The sequence below is a fragment of the Ctenocephalides felis genome, unplaced genomic scaffold (assembly GCF_003426905.1).
Source record: "Ctenocephalides felis isolate EL2017-DRISC unplaced genomic scaffold, ASM342690v1 CF-g0.4_SCAFFOLD_01170, whole genome shotgun sequence".
NCBI lineage: Eukaryota > Metazoa > Arthropoda > Insecta > Siphonaptera > Pulicidae > Ctenocephalides > Ctenocephalides felis.
In genome coordinates this window covers 45,254,198-45,281,471 of record NW_020537324.1, presented here as the reverse complement: position 1 = coordinate 45,281,471, position 27,274 = coordinate 45,254,198, and the positions used below count along the sequence as shown (strand labels likewise).

At 30.4% G+C, this 27,274-nt stretch overlaps 1 pseudogene; it reads right to left on the bottom strand.

Moving 5' to 3' along the window:
* Window positions 1–5: 5 nt before the first annotated feature.
* Window positions 6–26,458, bottom strand: LOC113367301 (annotated as a pseudogene).
* Window positions 26,459–27,274: the final 816 nt, after the last annotated feature.

The following is a 27,274-nucleotide window of genomic DNA, read 5'->3' as shown; positions in this document are numbered from 1 at the left end:
AATGTTCTCCAACCACGAATCTTTTTTGATTTTAAAATATCGCCAAAGATATGATCGCCTATGTAAAAAACATCTTTACCTTTAGCTCCTATAAGTTCAGTAAATACATCACTCGATCCTGCAAATATGAAAGATTTGCTATAATATTAAATAAACACGATTAAAATAGACTAAAAACTATTAACCCTCCGTCGGTCGGAGTGGTCTGGCCAGACTTTTTTCGACTTCAATTTGAAAATAAATAAGAATATTAACTTTTTTATACTTCGAACGATCGGAGTGGTCTGTCTAGACCACCCATACTTTTGTATGAAATATGACGCGTTTGATCAGACTTTTGTCTTTTTTCTGGTATTTTCTATTCAAACTGCGTTTTATATATTATTTGCTATGTGTTGTAACATGAATGTTGGTTTTACACGTACACATATAAAAATGCATTAAAAACCTATCAAACTTATTGGTTATCGCAAACATTGAAAATCATATGAATAATGCGTACATTATCAACAATTTTTCTATCGGTACTGCGCGTTCGAAACTTTTTTCTTGCAAACCTGTAGCCGTAATTATGCAGTTCAATTGAAATTATATTTTCACTTTGAGTTTTACAGCTCATTCCAAGGGCGACCACCTCATTTCGTTTTCATTTGAATTTCACATTCATTTCGAAGGCGCCGCCGAAGAAGAATAAATATTGTTTTTCATTGATATAAAATAGAAAAATTAACAAAAAACAACGATTTTATTAGAGGCAAGCTCAACACATGCAAAAGACGGCAAGAAAAAGAAAAAATCAAACTATAAATATTTATTTCTAATAATCGTTATTATATAAGACACCAAAAACTCATTTATCTCATATAAATGCATGTAAAATGAATGGTGGTCCGGCCAGACTACTCCGACCGTTCGAAGGAAAATAAATCTCCGACCGACGGAGGGAGGGTTAATATATTCCTAGCATTTTGAGCATGAGATTTATTTCCAACGATGTTATCCTATACTTATTAATTTAATAAGAATAATTGAGAGACGTCGTGATTAGTTCCAGCCAAAGCCTCAGCCAAAAGACGAAATAAAAAACTGGTAAAATTTTTGGAAGGCGGGTGTAGATGTTTGGGATATTCAATAAAGAGGTATAAAAAATTGACATCTGTCGATCAAAAAAGATCATTACACATATTCACATCGATTATAAGATATTTTATAGAGATTTTAATAAGTAAACATTTTTTTCACATTTCTATGGGTTTCATATTTCTTCTCTAAAAGAGCTACGCAGCCAGTTGCGTTGTTTGCTTTGTTTTTAAAAAGAATTCAAGATTTTCAAAAAAAATCAAAATTAGATTTGAAACACTTTTTTTAAAAAACTTCTAAATTCTCAAAAATGTAATTTTTCAAAGTTTTCAAAAAATGTTGCTTTTTTGAAAATTTTAATTTCGGTACGGAAAGTTTCAGCAATTTGCCTTAAAGCACGGAGTTGAACTTTAGCACCATTATTTGAATTTTAGATTTATCTGATTTAAATATTTTAAACATTTAATTTTTTTATTATTATGATGGGGGGACGTGCGGATTAGTTTTTAACAAAGGCAAGTCCAGCCGTTTCTGAAATAATGAGCAAAAAGTGCAAAGATGGTAATTTTGAAAGAACGGGACACCCGATTGAAAGAATGATTAAAACAATCGATTCGTATTGACGGAGTGAAAAACTGACTACATTTCTGCAACGGCGAGTCCAGCGGCTTCGGAGATACAGAAATGCCATTTGATGGTCAAAAATAGTCCTTGAACATATGCACATCAAATATAAGTTATTGACGGAATAAAACATTGATTGGATTTTCATTACATTCGGTTCGTACTGTCGGCGAAATGTGCTAGTTAGTTTTTTCGAAAGGTAGGTCTTTCGGAGGTACGGAACAAAACTGTAGAAAATATATGCAGTTTTTGAGAGAATGGATCATTCGATTAAAATGATTCAAAAATCATATTCCCTTCCCTTAGTTGACGGTGTGAAGAAATGATTGGTTGTTGGGGAAAATAAAGCAAAATATTATTTTAGAAAAAATTTAAAATAAATATCCGATTTTATTAGAATTCAAAAATATGAAAACAAATATGAAAGTTATTCTAAAAGTTTCAAAATTTTGAAAAATCCTAAAGTTTTCTTATATAGTTAAAGTATATAATTTCAACTTTGCAAATCAATTCCGAACTATTTCATTATTTCACATCATTCTTTAAGAATGAGATAAAGTAGTACTTACCGCCACTATAGACTTGACCAGGTTGTAATGGTCCCATATGCGTGCCCACTTTTAACGATCCTGTTCGAGTGTCAACCTGACGCAAAATTGTACCTTCACCAAAGAAAAGAGGTTTGTGTGCATCTACCACTATTACGTCAAAGTAAGTTTTCCAGTCTCGATGAGGATCGTCTGGCTGTAATATCAATATTATTAAGTTACAAAATTATATAGTTTAAGCTAACGATATGCGATATTATTCATCTTATGCTTCTATAATTACTAGCTAAATAATTATACTTTGTTTTCAATTAGGCACAGGCATATGTACATTTTTAATTAAGCAAGAATGTCTGTTTCTGCGCTAAAATTCTGTTGATTTTTATTATACAACAGTAATGAATTTATTTCGATTACAAAAATGAAGTGTTTTTTAGTTGAACTTATCTAAGTAAATGAAAGTGAATCCGCAAATCATCCGTTTCATTGAAGTGCTCTTTGATAAACCACATTTTTTGTTTTTTGGTCTGACGTTAACACAAACAAAGCGGATGGTTTTCCAACTCATGAACAGGCAACGTATAACTGCCCATGTGAAAAATAATGATTTTCTAAATAATCTATTTAAAATTTATCCCGCAAACACTAAGCGATTGGCCTTGCGACTTGTTATTGCGAACGCAAGGCGAACCTGAAATTGCAATCGTTTGAAGTCAAACGGAAGACCAGTCGAAATCATTGGTATGTCACCAAATCGCCAGCAATTTTTGATTGAATGGTGAAATTCAGTGCGTGTACATCATTATTCTTTGCGGCAAGAATTGCTCGTTGACTTAACCAAGCATAATTCTGATAATTCTCACTAATGTCATTACTCGAATTTTTAATTAAGGTGCGTGAAGTTCCAGCGTCTTGCATTAAGGCACGATGCCATGCACAACTAATTTTCTTAGCTATAAACCTTGCGGAGCCCGAGACCTTTCCAACGAATGCAAAATTGTCGAAATCGGTTTGTGGGTTCTGGAGTTATATCGTCAGGAAGGAAAACCCGACTTACTTTTATATATAAATATAGAAGATATTCCACAATATGTAAAAATACTTACTCGTGCTCCATGAGAAAATCAAATAGATGTGTCATTATTCTATCCGTAAAGTTGTAGTCACTATTTGTCAATAAGAAAACTTTAGCTCCACTTTCTCGTATCCTGCTCAAAACCATTGGTAATCGAATGTCTTTTTTCACATATTGATCTAAATTTTCGACCGTCCTGCGTTTCAAATCTCCTTGAATGTGCACCCAGTCCACCGCTCCGCGTACATCTTGGAATATAGACTTGAACGACATGAATAAATTACCAGCTCTTACACCGGTAGATTCTCTAAAATTAGATATTATTTTATGATTAATGCAACCCAATGAATAAAATACAAATATAAAGTTGATATAATACATATCATCAAAAGTTTGCCATACGATACGTTAAAAGAAAATAAAACGATTAACTAAATAATGCGCATTTGTAAGTAGTGGGAGAGAAATTTCTTACATGAGTAGATGTTTGGAGAAGATGATGATTAAACACGACTAATGAATGAACAAATTGACATAAAATATCTCCAAATTCTTTAAGGACAAGTAAACAAACAAAAAAGAGTAATTAATGAAGCAGTTCTAAAAGCTTTAGATCCAATGTCATCAATTCAGACTCTCAAACTAGCTATATCAAAACATACCAAGTACTAGTAGAATTCTAAAATGATTCAAACAATTTCACAAGTACACGATATCAACTTCTATATAGAGCGAAGCAAAAACTTTATAATTTTAAAAGATATTGACATAAAATCAAATTAATTTGAAAAATTGCGAAATATTCTGAAACTAAGAGGTATACATTTAAAATAATTTCTAAGAAAAACTAAATTGAATGCAGTTGTCAAAAATATCAACCTCAGAACCCGTATACTTGCGGTACCTCAACTTTTTACAACTATACCTCAATATTATTGATTACTAATAGAAAGACATTTGCGATTGAGCACTATTGTAGGAAAATAGACCAGTCCAAGATTTGATCACATGCTAAAATTTAACGAATGCTTTAGTTGATACCTAGCGTTCAACAAACTTGTACTTTCGAACATTTACTGTGATTTGATTTCCTGCAGAACCAGGAAAGGCGATTCAAGTTTTTCTGGGTAGTTTATTAATTATATGTGGTGATTAATAACGGAACCGTGTGTGCTGTGTGGGCTTGAGCCCACCCATGAATCGCAAAAAAAGATAGGGCCTGAAATGGCTAAAAAAAAACGAACCCACTGCCTGTCTATCAAAAAAAAAAAACGAGCCCACCCATCAAAAATTTGCTTCCGATGCCACTGATCCTGCAGACTGATCACAACTAAATAACTGATCTTTACGAAAACAGTGACTTCCTAGACTTGCTCAAAACTATAAGGATACCTTCTTCTATACGCTACAGTGAATTTTTATTAGTCAATGATGTTAAGACTTTTCCAGTTACCGATATATACAGTCGAAATTTAAGGTTTCATTCATAACACGAGAAACAGAAAGCAGATGTAAAATTAAGTATACTTGAAGATCAATAAGGCTGAAGAAAATAGAGAGATGTAGTCTAAATTCAGCGAAATGAAAGATAAAGAAAGGGTTGCAGAACAAATTGGAAGAAAGTACAAAGTTTATTTCTGGAAACGTTGGAAAACGGCAACAACTGGCAAAGCAAAGTTGGAGAAAGTAATTAGAAATCCTTATATAGCAAAAGGAAAGGTGAAGAAGCTGGACCAGGATGAATATAATAGATATGAAATGTTTATTTATAAAAACTTACCTCGTATATTGCTTAGAATTCGTGAAATAGTCAATTAGGCATGCTAGCAAAATGTTTCTGGAAGATTGAATAATGTGTTCAATACGTATACTCGTGATTCATCTAATTGTAAAAATTTATTCGGGTAGAGTTCATATACTTGGGACCTAAAAGTTTAGAAATTTAGAACATATCGTTGAAAAAAATTTTTCATAAGATTTTAAAAACTTACGGTTTTAAAAATTCAAATCCGTGAACACATACTAGAATATTACCATAGGCATCCACTTTTAAAAGATTACCATACAATGTGTCGAACCACAATCCTCTGAAAAGACAACATACGATTTTAGGCAAAACTAGCTGTAAGTGGAATTCTGTCTTAAGGCAATTAGGGCATCGTGCCTTAAGGCAAATTGCTGGAACTTCCCGTACCAAAAATTATTATTTTTTTAAAAACGATTAACATTTTTGAAAAAAATTTACTTCGAAATAATTAGATTTTTGAGAAACTAGGAATATGACAAAAAATTACTTTTTTTGAAAAAAAAATTTTTATTTGAAAAAAAAAATTTTTTTTTGAAAGATAAATTTTTTTTTTGAAAACAAACTATTTTTTTGAAAAGAAAAATGTTTTCTTCATTTTGACATATTTTGGAAATTCGAAACTTTTTTTCAAAGCAATCGTACTGCTTGAACTGCATAGAGACGAATTGTCACAGCGCAAGTGCCGCGCCGCCGTCTAACGCATAAACATTGGTACGGAACCCATAGAAATGTAAAAAAAAATTATACTTATTGTTAAAATTTCTATACAATATCTGATAAATTGATGTGCATATGTCTAATCATCATTTTTAACCGCCGAATGGCATTTTTTTTTTTACTTTTTTTATTAGATTTCCGAAACCGCTAGACCTGCCTTCATGAAAATTTGATCAACTCTTCATCTTGCCAATACAAGTAAAATGTTTTTTGAATTATTCAAATCGGACGCTCCGTTCTCTTAAAAACTGAGTTACCGTTTTCGGCACTTTTTGCCCCGTATCTTCGGAACGGCTAGACCTAACTTTGCCAAAAACTAATCAGCACGTCTCCTTATCAGTACAAATCGAATGTTTTTTGAATTATTCAAATCGGTTGATCCGTGTTCCCGAAATCGTCGACGAAAATTTGTATCCGCACATACATACACACACATACATACATACACACACACACACACATACATCCATTTTTTCTAAGGTATGCCAAAATGTTCAAAAACCTCTGAAACGTAAAGATATATAAAAATTTTCATTTTCGATTTTTTTGCGATTACTATAACTTACCCTACGGGAAGTTAATACCCTACGGGAAGTTAATTACTGGTATAATTCGTGAAAGTTCTAAAATTGCACGAAATGTACTAAACATGACAAAAGTAGCGTTATATTATATTATGCTTGAAAATCTTTAATCAACCTAACAATTATTATTATATTAAGTTAACCTTACTAATCTTACCTAACAGGAAATGATGGATCATATTCAAATTCGGTTATTTCTTGTGGATAGCCAAGGCTAACCATGCGTTCCTTAATCAGGTTGAATCCAAGACATTCATATTGCGGCGATTTATATTCTGCAAAAATATAAATATATTGATCTATATGTATAATATTTACGAGACCGCCATTCAGTGAAATGAAATGATTGGTATCAATTAGCGTTATGCAATTAAGTACAGTTATGATTAAACCAGGCAATTAATACTTTGAATTGAATTGAATTAAATATTATTTTGTCAAGTTGAATTTAATAATTGTGTGCAGATGAAAATGTAAGAGCTGTTTTATCGCGATTAAAGACAAATATTTTTAAAATGAAAACATTTTATCATATTTTGCCATCACTCATTAAAGCATTACGGCTAATATCAGAATATTTTAAAAATTACGAAATGAGTATTGTTGTATAATTGGTATATTTTAGTAGCATCAATATATAGTCATTAACAACATATATGTAGCTTTTGCCTTACAGCAAGTTGTAAAATATTAGCAATATGTTGAAATAATAAAATAATAACGAAAGAAAATTTCTTTAAATAAAATTTTCCTAATATGTTAGATTCTCAACTGATATTTTTTAAATAGATTTTGAATTCCTCATATTGATTTAAATAGTTGCGAAAAGAAATGTAGTGCGATAATATTTAATATTTAACCATGCAAAAATATGAATAAGACTTCAATTAAAACTTTTGAAATATTTATCAATTCTTCTGATTCTAATTTATCCCTCTCAAAATAATCCCTCAAGGATACAATGCAACTATGCCAACGCATTTTCCAATTTTCAAAACAGTTTTACAACTATGGTTGGAGTGCGGACTATCTTAAACTTAATATTAGGAGCTAAAACTTCAGATTTTTTTATCAATTAAGTAAGCATTTGAGCCCCTGGGAGCAAAGAAATTCGAAATGGAAAGAAAAGGGCAACACAATTGAACAATATGAAAAAATATTTACCTGCCAAAGTATAATCCATATCAAATCCATAAAACTTTATATTTTCTAAATGCAGACTGCGATTGACAAAGATCCTGCAAAAATCATTAATAATTGTTAAGAATTTCATAAAGAACTACTATATATACATATATATATATATATATATATATATGTATATATATATATAGCAGTCGAGTCTAGATGCTCGGTATGGGCGTGCTTCTAGCTTCACAATGATGTATTTCATAACTTTTAGTAAAATTAGTTTTCAAATCTTTTAGTTATTCATAATTTTTTCTAAAAAATGTTTTTTTTCTCTAATATGTTATTAAGTTTAATTTTTTAAAATAAATTTTTGTTGAGTGTTTTTGTCCTGTGTTGCTGAATGATGACACGCATCTTGTGTCGAAACGTATAAATAAAAGTTTTTATACTTTACACCTTTTTTATTTCGACGAATGGGCTGCTAGTTACTTTGAAATATATATATATATATATATATATATATATATCTTATATATAAAAACGGAGCTCTCTTTCAAATGTCCAAGTAAAACGCGAAAACGGCTGAATTGAGTTGACCAGTCTTAGTCTTGAAAAATTCGTGCTAATCAGTAGGTGGTCGAAAAGGTGAGATATTATTTCAAAATTGCGTAGAAACTTTACATTTTTAATTTGAAATTTTTTATAGAAGCGTACCTTGAATAAAACAATGGACGGTGGCTAATACGTGAAATGTCAAACGTTTTTGACAGATGATGTTTAATTACTTTTAATAGGATGTTCTGCGTAAATATTATTTAATTATGATTAAATTGTAGTAAGTAGATTTGTTCGTAGTTTTATTTATATACAAAAACGTTAGTAAACGGGCCGCAAGTGTTACTAGAAACTCAAAATATCAATCTTTTTTAAAATGTTAATATGAAAATGCACTTTTTAGCGTTGTAGCACTCTTTTTTTGCAAATCATATTTTTCTCAAACACGGTGCTCTGAAAGATCTCATTTGTATAATTATATACTCATTGGTATTTATAAACCATTTTCTAGGTTATATTATTTTTTTATTTATGTTATTTCAATTCAGAACCTAAATTTGGTATCTATCAAAGGGACATTTTGTCGAATAACGTTTTCCCAGTTATAATTTCCCAGAATTTATCGAAAAATAGACAGTAAAATATGAAGGTCCGGGGTTAAAAACGTTCACCACCAATGTGTCAAAAACCAGTGAAGTTAAACATTGTTTAGCTCAATATTTGAATGTAGAGGGAAAAAAATGTATAACCAGCTATAACCTTGATTCTCATGACCATGCTATCGAGAGATAAACGTTAATTCTTGAAAATCCATAATAAAAGTATTTTCTACCGTTGGTAGCTTTTTTAGCATTAGTTAAAAGTGTAATTATTTTGTAAAATACCTGTAAAATTAAAATAAGACATTAAACCTGTTTGCCATCTGGCCATTTCAAGTTACTCCGCCTATAGGATAAAAAGTTCTATAACAAATTTTTGAAAGATAGCAAGAAAGCACATTTTTTCAATGATGAAGTAGCTGACAGTTTTACTGAACGTAGTCAGATAATTGTTCGTTTGAAATGTGTTATTTGTTGTGATATAATTAGCTTAGTTTTCGTGATATAGTTGATATTTGCTCAAAGTCAAATTGGACCATTGTGCTTCGCTCTGCTCTACATATATACTTTTTATTAAATTTACTTTAATTCATAGATTGTTACTTGAAACTTTTCAAAAAGCAGGTCAAAGAAGAAATACTTGATTCATTTTCTATCTTTTCTCGCAGAAATTTTAAAATTTTGTATTAGCTCAGTAGTATTATTTACAATTATACACAAAATGCAGAATCCAAAAAGAATCTGAAAAACTTTAAACGTAATCAATAAGTTGGATTGGATTTTACCATGTTTTCTATAAAAAGTGTACAAAACTTCCAGTTTGATTGTATTGACAAAATATAGGCAAACTAATGGAGTTTGTTGTTTTTATAATGCCTCATTGTATATAGCATTCAAACAACACATCCTTATACACTTAAAGTATTAATATTTTTGATTCTCTAGAAATTGTTTAGAATATACCTTACTTAGCAAAACAACGTTTGCCGGGTCAGCTAGTATATAAATATATATATATATATATATATATATATATATAAATATATTGATGAGTTATTTAGAATCGGGCAGTAACACCAAGTAAAAATCTAAAGTAGTTTTGAAATACTTTATTTATCCATACGTTTCGGTCTTCATCGAGACCGTCATTCAGTGGAAAACAGAAATTAATTATACAAAAATACACTACACTATTACACTGTGATAAACCAAGCTATTAATAACTGGAACATTTAAACTAATTATTTTTTGACAATTTTTGGTTACATTCTAGTGTGTACAGATTTCTAGACTGCAGTATTTAGACTACACACTAGAATGTAACCAAAAATTGTCAAAAAATAATTAGTGTGAATGTTCCAGTTAGACGCCGCGCCGCCGTCTAACGGATAAGCATTGGTACGGAACCCATAGGAATGTAAACAAAATTTATACTTATTGTTAAAATCTCTATAAAATATCTGATAATTTGATGTGCATATGTCTAATGATCATTTTTGACCACCAGATGGCATTTTTTTAAACTTTTTTTACTAGTTCTCCGAAACTGCTGGATTTGCCTTCATATAAATTTGATAAGTTCTTCATCTTGTTAATACAAGTAAAATGTTTTTTGAATTATTAAAATTGATATCTTCGGAACGGCTAGACTTGCCTTTGCCAAAAACTAATGAGCACGTCCCCTTATCAATACAAATCGAGTGTTTTTTTACTTTTTGCGATTACTATAACTTACCCTACGGGAAGTTAATATTGGATTTCTTTTTACTTTACCTAATATTTTAAATAAGTAAATATATGTGTGAATTTGGTAAAGGTAAAGTATTTACAATTTCTTAATAGCTCATCATTTTTATAACAGTATTCGTGTTTAATTGAGACTAATTTGATTACGTCATTACTATAATGAAATAAATAAAAATCGATCTTACAAATTAGTTGTAAAATCGTAAATATTTGTTCATGAATTGTTCTGTCTCTTTAAATTTAAAAATAATAGTTGATTTTTAAAAAAACTATATAACACGTGATTGCAATCTAAATAGAAATTGTTAATTAATCGATCTAAAGAATCGGCAAATCTGGCAGTATTCTACCAGATTTGCCGATGAAACCAACCGTGATTGTAAAATTATTTACGCTTCGACTCATTTCTAATCAAATTTGATTAACGTCATGTTAGTAATTCATTATGGTTTATCCTCGAGGCATTTTTTTTTTAAATTTCAGTTTCTACTATTGTGTTAAGATAGAAACTTGTTGAATAACATCTTGTTAACCAATAAAGTTGGTCTAAAAAAAAAGCATAATTTTTCAGTAGGATTTACTTTTACGCGCGAAAATTGATGGACGGGATAGACCCTTGCATATAGGTACTCTATATTTTGACCTCTTGATTAACTAATTTATCTAATACAAAAATGTAAAACTAATATGATATATAAATCAACACGATTTACAAATATTTCAACAATCAACCTTATTCTTATCACACCAGAAAATAATTTATTACAGCGACAGGAATTTTTACGAGCAATTAGTGATTCAGTGATAAATAATTACTGATTATAATTCCATTACTTCATGAAAACATAAAGAACATTACAAAAAACTTGAACTAGTTGTAAATAATTCCAATATAATAATACAAAAGTTATAAGTACAACCTAATACCATACTCTGTTAAATTAAGAATAAAACTAGTTGTAGATGGAATTTCTTAAATATTTAAATAATCGACTTAATCAATAAGAAATTATTATATTAATTTATTAATGATTTGTAAGTATCCTGAGTTGCTGTAGAGAACAGACAGACAGAAATAAAAATGTTATTCATTATATTTGTATATATACGATACAAATATAATGAATAAAATTTTTATTTCTGTCTGTCTGTTCTATACAGCAACTCAGGATACTTACAAATTCAATGTATACATTGAATTGAATGTGGGTTTTTCTACCCTGAGGAGGTATTCTACCCAAAAATTTTCTTAGTTTTACAACATATTAATATTTGTATAATATTTTATATATTATTATACAAGGACAAAAAAAAGGAGACAATTTTTGTCTCCTGAAAAAAATATCCTATTGCCAGTGGTGTATTGCTTATGTATTTACTGCGGGTTCGATCAGGTAGTTAGGCATGGCATAATTCCCGTACCAGATCATTTCTGATGTGTACTGGCCTAACGCGCGGATGGAACTATTATCGTGATCCCTACACTTGCGGTAAAAATTCTCGGTGAGCTTTTTTATGTGTTCGAGTATGGTCGGTATGTCCGTCTGTTCGTGTAAATATTTCGTTGAATAGTAGTGTCTCGTCAGTGGGTCCCTTGATTTGTCTAGTACCAATCTCAGTGCTTTGTTCTGTGCTATTTGTAGTCTCCGTCTGTTGTTCTTGGTTGTCGCATTCCATGCCGGAGCGGCGTATGTCAGTAATGGTCTTATGAGTGTCAAGTAAAGTGTCCGCTTGTTCTTCACGCTTAGCGGGCTGTTGTGATTCAAAAGAAGTCTCAGTAGATTCATCATCCCGTAAGCCTGTCCAATTTTTGTATTCGTATGTTTTGTGAAGCTGAGTCTATAGTCCAAGGTTACGCCAAAGTATTTGACTTCCTTGGACCACTCAGCTTCATGGCCCATTACCTTTAGTTTCGTCAAGTCAGTAAGTGTAATGGACCAACGGCTTTTTGTAAAGAAAATTGCTTCTGTTTTAGAAGGATTAATTTTAATTTGCCATTTTCCGTGTAATCAGTCAGGGCGTCTATATGTCTTTGTATTTTTGTAGTCAGTAGCGTTGGTGATCGTGATGATCTGTAAATGGCAGTGTCGTCAGCAAATGTCAGCAGTGTTGTGTCGGCGTCAGTGGGCATGTCGTGGATGTAGACGTTAAACAAGGCGGTCCCAGGATCGAGCCCTGCGGCACTCCCGCTGTCACTTGTTTAATCGTCGAGGGTGTGTTGTCTACTTGTACTGTAAAATTACGGTCTGTGAGGTAAGAATGGAGTAGTTTTGTGATGTATGGTGGAAAGTTAAGCGTTATGAATTTATATATCAGTCCGTCCATCCAGATGGTGTCAAAGGCCTTCTCGAAATCGAGCAGCACCAATCCGGTATGGTTTCGTCTTTTGAAGTTGAGTACAGTGTTTTCTATTAGCTGTGTGAGTGGATGTAACGTAGAGTGCTGTTCCTTGAAGCCGTACTGTGTGTCTGGTATAATCTTGTTTCGTCTGATGTGTCTGTTGATGCGTTTGAGCAGTATCTTTTCGGTAACTTTGCTCATTGTATTGAGGAGGCTGATTGGTCTGTAATTTTGCGGAGAGTCTGGCTGTTTCCTCGGCTTCAGGATAGGAAATATAGTTGATGTTTTCCATGAAGCAGGAAAGTGGCCTTTAGCCATTATACGGTTAACCAGTCGTGTAATCAGTATGTATGCGTTTGTTGGTAATTGTTTCAGTATAATATTTTGTAGTCCGTCCGGTCCGGGTGCTTTCCTGTTCGGTAGTTTTCTGATCGTAGATTTTATTTCAGAAACTGTGGCAGGGTCTATTCGTAAGTCTTTGTCGTTAAATTGTTTAGTAAAATTTTGAATAGAATTGCGTACGTCTCGTCTTAAGTCTGCGTTGGACATGTCGGCGTTTTGTTTGTGTATGTTTTCAAAGTTTGTGGCCAAAATTTCTGCTTTGTCTGCTGGTGCTGTCGAGATAATAATGTGCCAAACTATATTGCAGAGTATTCAATTTCGTACAATTTTTTTTATTAAAAATTGAAAAACGCACACATACTTACTACATACACAAAGTATTTTCGTAAAGGGCGGCCAATTAACTGAAATTATTAATAGTTTTCACAACCATTTTTCGTAGAATTATGATATTTTAGTATGTTCAATAAGACCATATAAATATTCATTAAAATCGGCGTTTTTTTAAATAACAATTACTAAAAAACGGACAGGCCTATCTTTATTAAAAAGTAATCAACACGATTGCCAAATGATATCATTAAATTTCCAAAATTTAATAAAATTCAAAAATCGTTTCATACACACACACATTCTTTTTCCAAATTTGGTCTCATTGGATTTAGAATGATTTGAAACGCCGAGGAAACATAAAATTAGCTAATTAGTTAATAAGAAATGAGTATGATGTATGTATTTCTATCTTAGCATATTTAATTAATATGAGTTCTCAATCAGAGTAGTTCAAAATGAAATCGACAATGAATAAATATCTTCAATACAGTCGCATAACTGGAGAATGTTATATATATATATATATATATATATATATATGTATATATATATATGTATATATATATATATATATATATATATTTAATTCGACATTTCGTATATGTACCGAGATGTTTTTGAAGCCTTATTATTATTGATATCTAACCTTCTGACTCATAATTGGATCTATGAACACGCAATATCACAACACGTGAGAATAATTAATTAAATATTTGCATTTTATTACGAATGGAAGTGATTTTTCCATGCTAAGTCTTATAAATTAAATTGCAGATTGGATTACTTCGCCGAATCTAGTCATATCAAATCACTATCATAATCAAAATATGTACGCTTATTATCAAATAGCTAAAAATTTCTAACTTGTAGACATAATTTAAAAAACTTAAATTGGATTTCGGATTTTTAAATATGAAAGGATTTCAATATTTTTGTTATTAAAAGACTACCAACACACTGCCAAATCCATGTATATAAAGATTTTTGAAATATGCGGTAAAACCGAAAGTGTTTTTAAACGTGATATTACTAAATAGTTTAAAATAAATATAAAAAGTTAATTAGATAAATTAAAATTAGAAAAAAAATTGCATATCAAATTAATTTATTTCTAAAAAATACGCCAATTTCTATTTTAATTGTTTAGCCTGTAGATCACAAGCAGTTTGTTCAATATTTTTCAAGAACTAATCAGATCTTCACTCTTATCATGAATCAAATGACTTTGTTCTATTCAATCGATTCATAAAATCTCATGATATAGTGCAAAAGAATAGTTATCATTATGCTATATCAATGAATTGTTATTCAGAAATGAAATATCTACTAACTATATGTAAATTGTATATTTGCTTAAATAATCTAGTTGATCATTAATAAGGATTCACTTATTTAATGAATAGGTTCCAAAATTCCGAAACTTCAGAATTAGACAAAAACGAAATTCACAATGAATTAAGAAGGAACAATTCAACTGACAAAAAAAACAAAATTGATTAATGCAAATTTTAAATAATATTTTTCGAGAGTATTTAAAATTTTAAAATATATTCACAATTTTACTAAGAGATTTTAAATTGAATTTTGACTGTTGCCACTATGTTTTATACGTACTATTTTTTGCTTAATATGCTTAACGTGCTTTGCCACTCATCCTTTTCAAACATATTTGATTCAATGAAAAAAGCGCAACTGTGATTAACAAAATAGTTCGGGTTGCTCTTCATAAAATAGAAAATACATTAATCACTTTAATGAATAAATAATTAACTAAATTTTTGCATGAGGTAGTAAGGATGATTTTCAATGTTCTCTCGATGCCCTAGCACATATATATTGGAATCCCCGAGTATTATTGTTCGTAGTAAAAAATAATATCTTTGATTACGGTGTATAAACTTTTTTACTTCCCTAGGGTAAACAAACGCAAAAAATGAAATTTTTTGCAAATCTTTACGTTCCAAAAATTTCTGAACAATTTTAGCATACCTTAGAAAAAATGGATGTAAGTGTGTGTGTTCATATATATGTGTAGTATGTATGTATGAGTGAATAAATTTTTCTTTGCCGATGTTTTCACAGATCAACCAATTCGAATAATTCACAGAACATTCGATTCCTACCGATAAGGAGAAGTGCTGATTAGTTTTAGACTGAAGCAGGTCCTGTCGTTTCGAAGATACAGGGCCAAAATGGCAATTCAGTTTTTGAGAGAATGGAGAGACCAACTTGAATAAAAGAAAAAAACATTTTACTTGTATTGAACTGAAGAATTGATTAAATTTTTGGGAAGGCAGGTCCTGCGGTTTCAGAGATATCGAGAAGCAAGTTTTGAAAAATTCCATTCCAGTCAGGCATATGCACCTCAAATTATCAGAAATGTTATAGAGATTTTAATATGAAGTAGAAATTTTGTTTATATTTTTAAAAGTTCCGTACCAAGATTTATACCGTTTAACCGTTAGACTGCGACCCGGTGCTTACATGCTTCGATATTTTGTTACGCGAATGCTTTGAAAAAGAAAAATCTACTAGTGGGCAATGGCACAAGTAAAATGTTTTCTAAATCATTGAAATCGGGCGCTCCGTTACTTCAAAAACTGATTTACCATTTTTGGCACTTTTTACCCCGTATCTTCGAAACGGCTGGACCTGGCTTCGCCGAAAAACTGATCATCACGTCTTCCCATCAGTAGGAATCGAATGTCTTTAAATCATTCAAATCAGTTGATCCATGCGCCCAAAGTCGTGGACGCATACATCCATTTTTTCTAAGAAATGCCAAAATGTTCAGAAACCTTTGAAACGTAAAGATTTGCAAAAATTTTCGTTTTCAATTTTTTTGCGATTGCTATAACTTACCTAATGGGAAGTTAAAATAATTCAAATGTTTACATTTTTTTTTTAAAAAAGTAAAATAATTCAAAATTTTATAAAAATTTCTAAATTCTCAAAAAAAAATTTTTTTTCTAGATAATGTTTTAAAATGTTTAACAATCATATAATTTTAGTCTTATAATATTTCAAAACGTAACTGCTTTGAAAAAATTTGAAAAAAAATCAAATGTTTTCAAATTTTTAAAAAAATGTTAGAAGGCATTCAAAATTTTCAACAAATTTAAAAATTATTGTGTAAGTTTGATGAATACATACATACAAATGAAACTTTAAAGTTTTATAAATCAGTATATCGTTCTTATAGTATAGTATATAGTTATGTAATATAGTATAATATATACTTTTTGTTAGTTGTGCTGCTCAGATTTTCAGTCTCTTTATTTTAGTATGCGTTTGCGTTCTCTAATTATCGGTCAAGATTCCTTATAAAACGATATAAAATTTTTTGCAAACTAATTTATTCTCATATTTTCTCTTCGATTGAACGCTGATTTAAATAGACAACATCAACGTGCGAGTAATGGTCTGTAAATATATTCTGGACGAAAGTTTATCGTTACTAGTTCAGCGCAAAAATAAATGCAATTAACCACTTTGTATCATAATCAATGACGCAAATTTAAAAACAATGCAACTTACTACGATAAAACTATTGGTATTTATAATTAATCCTGTATGTAAATTGGAATATCTTTGCGATTCTTAACTCAATATCAATGGAAATATAACTAACAAGTAAAATAAAACGTAATAAAATCAACCCAAATCAGTCAATAAAAACAAAAATCATTTAAATATTTGAAAAAAAAATCTAAAATATTTTACAGGCTTCGAAAACCATACCGTCTATTTATTGATATTTAACAGTTTATGTGGGAACAAAACATGAGTTTGTGTAGCAAGTTCGACCCACGAATGGCTAGCGAAAGGAAAAATTTACATTCACAAACCCACATACTTTTTCTAATTTTTGTAGCCATAGATACAGACCCACCAGAATCATCGAAAAAACATAAAATTATCAGGTTAGGTTAGACATTCTGGTGAAAACATAAACATCTTTTTCGGGAAGTTATTAAATGACTGATAACATTGCTGACTCATACGATTATGCGCAAACAAAAATACAGGTCATAAAATAATTTTTATTTTTTATAGTTGCAATATTTTTCTTTATAACTCTAGTGTATATAGTCATCTGAAACTATCTTTATTGGTAATCAATGTGATATCAATAATAATTTGCCCTGCATTGATATAAATACACACGCCGCAAATGATTCTGCGAGGTACGCCAAAATAATCTTCCTTGATCTTGAAAAGATCTTGAAACGTAAAAATATCCATTTTCAATTTTTGTCAGCTTCAATAATGTTTTGTCAAATTTATGTTTAAAGGATTAAATCATCTTATAATCTACTCAAATTATATGGTACATACAGTTACTTTTTATTGATAACAACATAAACTATACTAAATGTATGATAATTCAAGCAAATGAGTTCTTGTACCTTACTGTGTAATATATTCAATTTATAAAGAAAACTTGTTGTATTAACTTTCCGTAGGATGATGAAATCGAAAATGATTTTTTTGCATTTTTTCACTGTCTTCCTGTCTTCCTGTGTGTACATGTATGTATGTGTGTTTGTTTGGATACTATTTTTTGTCCACGATTTTGAGAGCACACCGATTTGAATGAATCAAAAAACATTTGATACGTACTAACAGGGAGTTTTTGGTTCAATTAGTTTTTGGCAAAGACAGGTCGAGCCGTTTCGAAGATACGGTGCAAAAAGGGCCAAAAATGGCAATTTGAGGGACTGATTTGAATAATTCGAAAACTTTTCATTTGTATTGATGAACTGAAAAACTGATGAACTTTTTGGGAATGCAGGTTCAGCGGTTTCAAATATGTAGAAAAAAATGCTCCAAAAAATGACATTTGCTTTCCAAAAATGATCATTGTACATATGCATATCAAATTGCCGTATATTTTATAGAGGTTTTAATCATAAATAATAAGTACAAATTTTGTTTACATTTCCAAAACGTGACCGCTTTGAAAAAATTTAAAACAAAATTCAAATGTTTTCAAAATTAAAAAAAAAATGTCATAAAACATTCAAAATTTTCAACAAATTTCAATATTATTGTACCTACTTGTTTTCAAAGTCAATAGTAAAAAAACGAGTAGAAGTAAACTGTGATTTTCGATCGCAATTGTGCAAATTTTGAATTTGTAGCTTTTTTGCAGTTTCCATGTTATTGAGAGAAATAAAATTGAAAGAAGATAGGCAGATAAGTTGATAGGTAAATAGGTGAAAAATTCATTACCAAAATACTTTATGATATTACTAGCTGTACACATTTACGCTTTGCCTTGTTTCATATTCAATTAAAAATTTGGACAAAAAAGCCAGTCTACCAGTTTCTTTCAGTCTACTTGTCTATATGAATATCTTCATCTATCTACCTCTCTTTACCTGTCTACCACTCTGCTAGTCTATTAATCGCCAATTAAATACAAAAGATATAATTAATATAATAATTCTTACAAAACAGGGGTTTTTAGTAAGAGTTTAAAAATTTAGACTTATATGTGTTTTTATGTACGCATTATAAAAAAATAAAATTTGACCGAAATAATATAAAGAAAGACTTCGGGGTGGCCAACCCCTACCACTTGGCTTCAATTAAAATATCCGATAACCTGTCAGGAGATTTACCTTACAATTTCCAAAATTTTCACGGCGATCGCACATATGGTTTATAAATGCATAAGTCCATTGTATATATATATATATATATATATATATATAATATATATATATATATATATATATATATGTGTGTGTAATATTTAAAATTCATGTTATTTATATACGAATTGCGATTTGACTAGTCTCTAGTAATTTGATCGTGATTTATATTTTATGCCTAATTAATTTTTCAAACACTTTCAGAAAATATTTTTCAAGTGTTTACTGTAAACTGTGAAGTTGATTATTTAAAAAAGTTTACTTTTACTATCATAAATGGTTAAACTTCTTGAACATATTTTCAAATATTCTAAAAAGTAGAGTTAATCGGTGAGTGCAGCCCATATAATTCTGTGTTCTATACATATGTATATAAAAATTTATTGAATTATGCGTATAATGTCACGTTTAAAGAAAGAATTTTGTTGCTGTAAGCATTTATTTATTTATGGCCGGTACTTTCACTATTGCTTAGTCACGTTGGCGGTTGAATATGTAAACGACCATGTATCTGTGCTAATCTCTATTGTCATGGGAGTCGAACATATAATAAATATCTTTTTATGTTTTTTATATCGCATTAGAAATGAATGAATTTTATAATGCGAGAAAATAACATTGACGTTTTTATAATTTAGTTTGGGAAAGTATGAATATTTTTACTAATATTTTTTTAAATTTTTGCTTGGTAATTAATGTACTTTTGCATCCAATGAAATATATAACATTTTTTCAGAAAGATTTTAAAGATTGGTCGAACTTATATAAACAAGAGTAACTTATATAATAGTTTAGCCATATAAAAAAGTAACTGTAAATGTGGAAGGGTGGTATATAAGTGAAAGGGGTTATTTTACATCAAATATATGGATGGTTTACCCACTGCAAACAGTGCTACATATGAATTGTAAGGAGGCGTCCATTAATCACGTGAGAGAGTTTTTAAGGATTTTTTTGACCCCTCCTCCCCCTTGGTGATACATGGTGATATTCAACATTACCCCTCCTCCCCCACCAAAAATCACGTGTATTTTTAGTTACGCAAAAAAACCGTACAATTTTTGATTTCTTTTTTGAAAATGTTTGATTTTTTCTAAAAAAATCAGTTAAAAAATAAATACACGTGATTTTTTACTATACCCCTCCCTCCACCACGTGATTTTTGGTTGTAACTGATTTGGCCACGTGATATTTCGTGATTTTTGTCAAACCTCTACCTCCCCCTAAAAACGTCACGTGATTATTGGACGCCCCCTAAGTGCTAGCCTAATCAGAAACTAATTTCATTTAAATTTAAATGGCTCATTTGGGTATTCAAGGTTTTGATATGACTATTATGGAATAGGGATTTATGGCAGGAGAATAAAATTTTGAGTTGTTTTGCAATTTTGCATTATAAAAAATAATTCAGATTTTATTTTTCCAAAATTTGCTATCAAAATACCTCATCCTCAAACCCCTGTTTCGTAATAGTGTATATTTTGCTGTATTATAATTCAAATTATTCTTGAGCTCATTTACAAGCATAAATTTTACTTAAAAAAAAAACAATTTAATTTTATCAAGGGTTGTCCACCTGCAATGTTTAATTCTCGTTCTTTTTTTGAAAAATAAAATAAAACTAGCTGTAAGTGGAATTCTGTCTTAAGGCAACTAAGGCATCGTGCCTTGAGGCAAGTTGCTGGAACTTCCCGTACCAAAAATTATTATTCTTTTATAAACAATTAACATTTTTGAAAAAATTTTACTTCGAAAAAATAAGATGTTTGAGAAACTATACATTGGACAAAAAATTACTTTTTTTGAAAAAAAAAATTTTTTTTTTTTTTATTTTTTTTTTGAAAAAAAAATTTTTTTTCTTTATTTTGACATATTTTGGAAGATCTAAACTTTTTTTAAAGCAATCGTACTGCTTTAACTGCATAAAGACGAAATATCAAAGCGCGTAAGCGCCGCGTCGCCGTCTAACGCGTAAACATTGGTACGGAACCCATAAGAATGTAAACCAAATTTATACTTATTGTTAAAATCTCTATAAAATATCTGATAATTTGATGTGCATATGTCTAATGATCATTTTTGACCGCCAAATGACATTTTTTTTTACTTTTTTTATTAGATCTCCGAAACCGCTAGACCTGCCTTTATGAAAATTTGATTGGTTTTTCACCTTGTCAATACAAGTAAAATGTTTTTTGAATTATTAAAATCGGACGCTCCGTTCTCTTAAAAACTGAAATACCGTTTTCGGCACTTTTTGCCCCGTATCTTTGGAACGACTGGACCTGCCTTCGCCTAAAACTAATCAGCACGTCTCCTTATCAATACAAATCGACTGTTTTTTGAGTTATTCAAATCGGTTGATCGGTGTTCCCGAAATCGTCGACGAAAATTTGTATCCGCACATACATACACACACATACATACACACACACACACACACACACACATACATCCATTTTTTCTAAGGTATGCCAAAATATTCAGAAACCTTTGAAACGTCGAGAAATGCCAAAATTTTCATTTTCGATTTTTTTGCGATTACTATAACTTGCCCTACGGGAAGTTAATAAGTTTACAGAAAGAATTATTGGAGGAATTTAGTCACTAACATCAAGACACGAGAATTTTGAGATTGATAACCATAAAACCAGAGACCTAAACTTATTGATAGAAAAATATGTTGGAATATTGGAAAGCATTATTAGCAATAATAAAATCTAAAAGAAATATTTAAAAAAATATAGTTAAACTAAAAAATAATGAAAATTTCCATTTATTTGTGCATAAATTTTCTGATAAATTTGTATAACTTTTGAAGATTCGTAAATCGATTGTTAGAACTTATTTTTGCCAGTTAATAGTATGATATATCCAATGTTATAAAGCACTAGCTTGACGCCTACTTAAATATTGCCATTGCCGTTGATTTTTTGCAAATATCATTCTAAAATAATAATCTTAACACTATTATAACTTCGAAAACTTTCAAATCGATAAATCTAATAGTTGCATAAAAATTGCTCGATATACCAATCGAACCGGTCCCAGACAAACACCTACAAGAAAAAAGTATATATTTCTCCAGACATCAAAGTTATTTTTTTGGAAAAGTTATGCAATAACTAAAAAAATGAAATGATTATTGTTATCACAATAACCATAGCCAGAAGTCTTACATTCAATCCTTACATTATTCATAAAGTTGTCTCATTGCCAATGATCAGTTTATCATGATACATTATTGCCAGCGATTGAAATCACGTCGGAATACGAGACATGTTCCATTTTGAAACCATTGGTTGAAATGAAATCAAATTTAGAAAAAATAGAACATACATAGGATAGAGCGAGGCTGAAAAGGCGGGTAAAAAGGTCCACCACCGATCTCAAAAAACCAATCGAGTTAAGAACTTTTTACCAACAATATTTGAAAGTAGAAGGAAAAAGATATATATCCATTGCCATTGATTCTTACGACGTTGCTATCGAAAGAAAAATGGTAAAGTTTGAAAATCCATAACAAAAGTACAAATTTTTGGTGTACTTTATTTGATTGTTTTATACAATGTATTGTTAATTTTAAATTAGATTGACCAGTTTTTTATATAATCTCTATAAAAAGGACCAACTGAACCTTCACCCTGGTAAAGGTTTAAAAAATAAAAAATATTAAATAAAAAAGTAAATACGGTTGAAAAGGCAATTTTACAAGAGATAAGTCAAATAAATTATTTTGAAATACCAGTTCAAAGTTATTTACAGTGTCATGTCTCCGTGAAAAATGCATCCATGAAATTTATATTTTGCATTGGTCGAATAATGTAGCTATTATTTTGTAAAATCCCTCTAAAATTAAAACTAGTGGGGTGTATGGCATCGTGCCTCAAGGCAAATTGCTGGAACTTCCCGTACCGTAACGAAATGTTCGAGGAATACTGTTTTCAAATGTAGTGTTTTCAAATAGATTATTATTAATATTGTAACATTGTCTAATATTTATAAGAATTATATAAACTGAATTGCAAAGTTGAAATTATTTGTTCAAAGTATATTAGAACTATAGTCAGAATTAAAAATAAAATCTGAATTATTTTCGATATACAAAAAAATTTTTTTTTTTGAAAAAAAAAGTTGAAACAAAATTTTTTTTCCAACATCAATTATTTTGTTAAGACAAGCAGAAAGTTCTTTGAATCATCTAAATCGGACGCTTAGTTCTCTCAAAACTGCCATTTTTTACATATTTAGCTCCGTATCTGCGAAATGGCTGGGCCTGCCTTTGCCAAAAACTGATAAAAACTTCTCCCAATCAATACTAATTGAATATTTTTTAGATCATTCAAATCGGATGCTCCGTTCTCTCAAAAAGTCGATTTCTATTTTCTGCACTCTTTGCTTCGTATCTCCGAAATGGCTGGACCCGCCTTTGCCAAAAACTAATCAGCTCTTTTCCCTATCAATAGGAATCGAATGTTTTTTGAACCATTCAAATCGGTTGATCCGTGCGCCCGGAAACGTGACTGGAAATATGTATCCATACATACATACATACACACACACATCCATTTTTTCTGAGGTATGCCAAAATGTTCAGAAACCTTCAAAACGTCGAGAAATGTAAAAATTTTCAATTTCGATTTTTGGCCCATTACAATAACTTACCCTACGGAAGTTAATAAGACATTGGGTTTATTTGCACCTTGGCCTTCAAAATTTACCCAGCCAATATAACCTAACGATTACAAACTTTTGAAAAAACAGAAAAAATAAATTCCTACAATAATGAATTAGCTGGTAGTTTTATTGATATTTGTTATTTGTTGTGATACAATTAGTTAGGTTTCCTCAATATAATTGCTCAAAGTCAAATTGAACGCCTCGCCCTACCCTACTGTATTTTATTATATTTTCTTATCTACTAAAGTCACATTTTTTGTGCAATTTTGAAGTGCATTATTTATTTCATACAATTTTATCTGCTACGTTAACATTTTGTTTCTTTGTGTTCAAAAGGTTGAAAGTTCAGAATTCGATTACTTTAACGCAAAAAAAATACGACAGACTACAGCTACAAAGAATGACAAGTTAAATAAAGTTTCATCAAATCCTTCGAGAATTAAATAATGCGATTTTGATTTTTGTGTTGTAAAGTGTATGCTGGGTGTTAAGATTAATATTTAGTAATATCAGATTAATACAGAATGAAGTAAAATATTGATGTCATTGGACCATATGTAGCATTATATGTATGTATGTGCATAATTTTTAGCTACACATCTCCATTTCAATCCCCATTTATCAAAACAATTATCGCGTCGGAATAAACTAGTGATAATACGATTCAGTTAAAATGCACGTCCAAAAATTTGTATGCATAGTTTGAGTTGAACTGTATTATATAGAAGAATATACCGGTAAATTAATAATATATTATGTTATTTATATTTTAGTAAAACATTATTAGTGCAGTAAACGGAAAGGAAAAAGGGTATAACCTCTGAATTTTTTTACTGTGCTCCGAATTGAATGAAATTTTGGAATTAGGTTCATCTTACCCTCAAGTTCAAAAGTGAAAACAATTCGTAACTCTGTCAATTTATATTATTATAATTAGTTCTTCTATCGATTTCCGACGTTATTTTGAAAAATAATTGAGAAGGGGTGTCATCCCACCGGGAGGTGATGGCGCAACCCGAATTGTTTTCACTTTTGAACTTGAGGGTAAGATGAACCTAATTCCAAAATTTCATTCAATTCGGAACACAGTAAAAAAATTCAGACCTGAAACGCTCCGTTTACTGCACTATATGTATATACAAAAATGTAACCAGAATTTTGGCGATTCTCTATGATCTTTGGTAGACTAGCGAAACTGACAACACTAAATTCTCCACAAAAGTTAATAGTAGTAAACTACAAATGTGCAACTAATTCATCCACTAGCTAAGTTCAATATGTTTTCTAATTTAAACCATACTTATGGATTATTTTGTTTTATATTTCCTCAAAAACTTGTCAAATCTGAAATTACTATAGACTTCTTATGGACAACAAATTTATTCATACAATTAAAAAAAAAAACTAATGGGGCGCATGGCATCGTGCCTTAAGGCAAATTGCTGGAACTTCCCGTACCAAAAATTTTTTTTTTTAAAGATTAACTGTTTTGAAAAAAATTTACTCTGAAAAAATTAGATTTATGAGAAACTATAAATTCTTGACAAAAATTTACTTTCATTTGAAAAAAAAAGACTTTTTAAAGATAAAAATTTATTTTGAAATATTTTGGAAATTCTGAACTTTTTTTTAAAGCAATCGTACTGCTTTAACTGCATAGAAACGAAATATAGAAGCGCGTAAGCGCCGCGTTGCCGTCTAACGGTTAAACATTGGTACGGAACCCATAGGAATGTAATCAAAATTTATACTTATTGTTAAAATCTCTATAAAATATCTGATAATTTGATGTGCATATGTCTAATGATCATTTTTGACCGCCAAATTGCATTTTTTTTTTACTTTTTTTAATAAATCTCTGAAACGGCTAGACCTGCCTTCATGAAAATTTGATCAGTTCATCTTGTTAATATAAGTAAAATGCTTTTTGAATTATTCAAATCGAAGGCTCCGTTCTCTTAAAAACTGAATTTTTGGCACGGCTAGACCTGTCTTCGCCAAAAACTAATCAGCACGTCTCCTTATCAATGCGAATCGAATGTTTTTTGAATTATTCAAATCGCTTCATCTGTGTTCCCGAAATCGTCGAGGAAAATTTGTATCCGCACACACACACATACACGCACACACACATACACACATCCACACGTACATACACACACACACACATACATCAATTTTTTCTGAGGTATGGCAAAATGTTCAGAAGGTTTTGAAACGTAAAGATATATAAAAATTTTCATTTTCAATTTTTTTGCGATTACTATAACTAGCCTTACGGGAAGTTAATTAAAAGTTATTTTGCAAAATCAAGAATTTAATGAAAAGTATATATTCTTTATAAATTAAATATTAAAGTACTCACTCATTGTAAGGAGCTTGCTCTCCATTTGAATTCGTCAGACTGGAATGCATGCAATCACATAAAGCATCGCACTTAATTGTTTCCAAGTCACAGCGGACTTTAGGGTTACCACAAAAGGTGCTTCCCACCATGGTAACTACCCTAGCAATATGCACAACCCAATTCTAATATTATCAAATGTTTAACAATTAGATGCTTCGAACTTTATTGTTTTATCTATAAAACTTGAAGTTGAGTATTTCCACTAGAATTTCAAGGTCCGCGAACTCATCAGCTGTTATTTTACGACAGTCTTTTATTTATGATTCACGTATGCGAGTTTAATATTTACATTTTACTTCAAAACGCAACTATCTGTATTAATGGAATTGTACTATCTGAATACAAATCGCAACGTGTTTACGAACGAGGGCCCCCCAATAGACATGTATGTGCTGTGATACAAATCCCCACTTCTAAGTGATGTGATATACTAATAACAACATTGAATCATGACTGATCAACAATGGTGTTTTTTATTTAGCAGAGGATCTGCTACTATTATTTAATTTAATTCACTTAGTACCTGTATATTTTACTATGTTCAACATGTGTGAAACATCGCTGTGCCAATCTACGACTGATAAATTTATCTGTTTATTCCACATTTAGCTTTGTTTATCATTATTGATAAAGATAATAAATAACTATTTGTTGTCGTACAATCCACGTACGTCAGACATATTTTGCTGCTTTATTATACTCATTGTCAGTGGTGAAATCGTATTCTATACAATTTTCAATGGTCCAACTTACGCACTTGCATGAAGCACAAAAGATAGCACTCTCAGATGATACCACATCCTCAAAATATCTCACGTTTACTTTATTGCAATTTCAATAGTGCAATTTATTAATTCAAATTGATGACGTTGCCGATTTACGCTGCCACTTTGTAAATAACAACGTTGGAGTGCTTGGAGAGCGTAAGCACTAAGGTATCTGTATCATGGTGCTGCCAATATTTTGGAGTTACGCCAATTTGTCAATTCAAGGTGAATATATCAACAGTTTTATATTATATTAGAAAGCTGGCAGGCACGAGATAT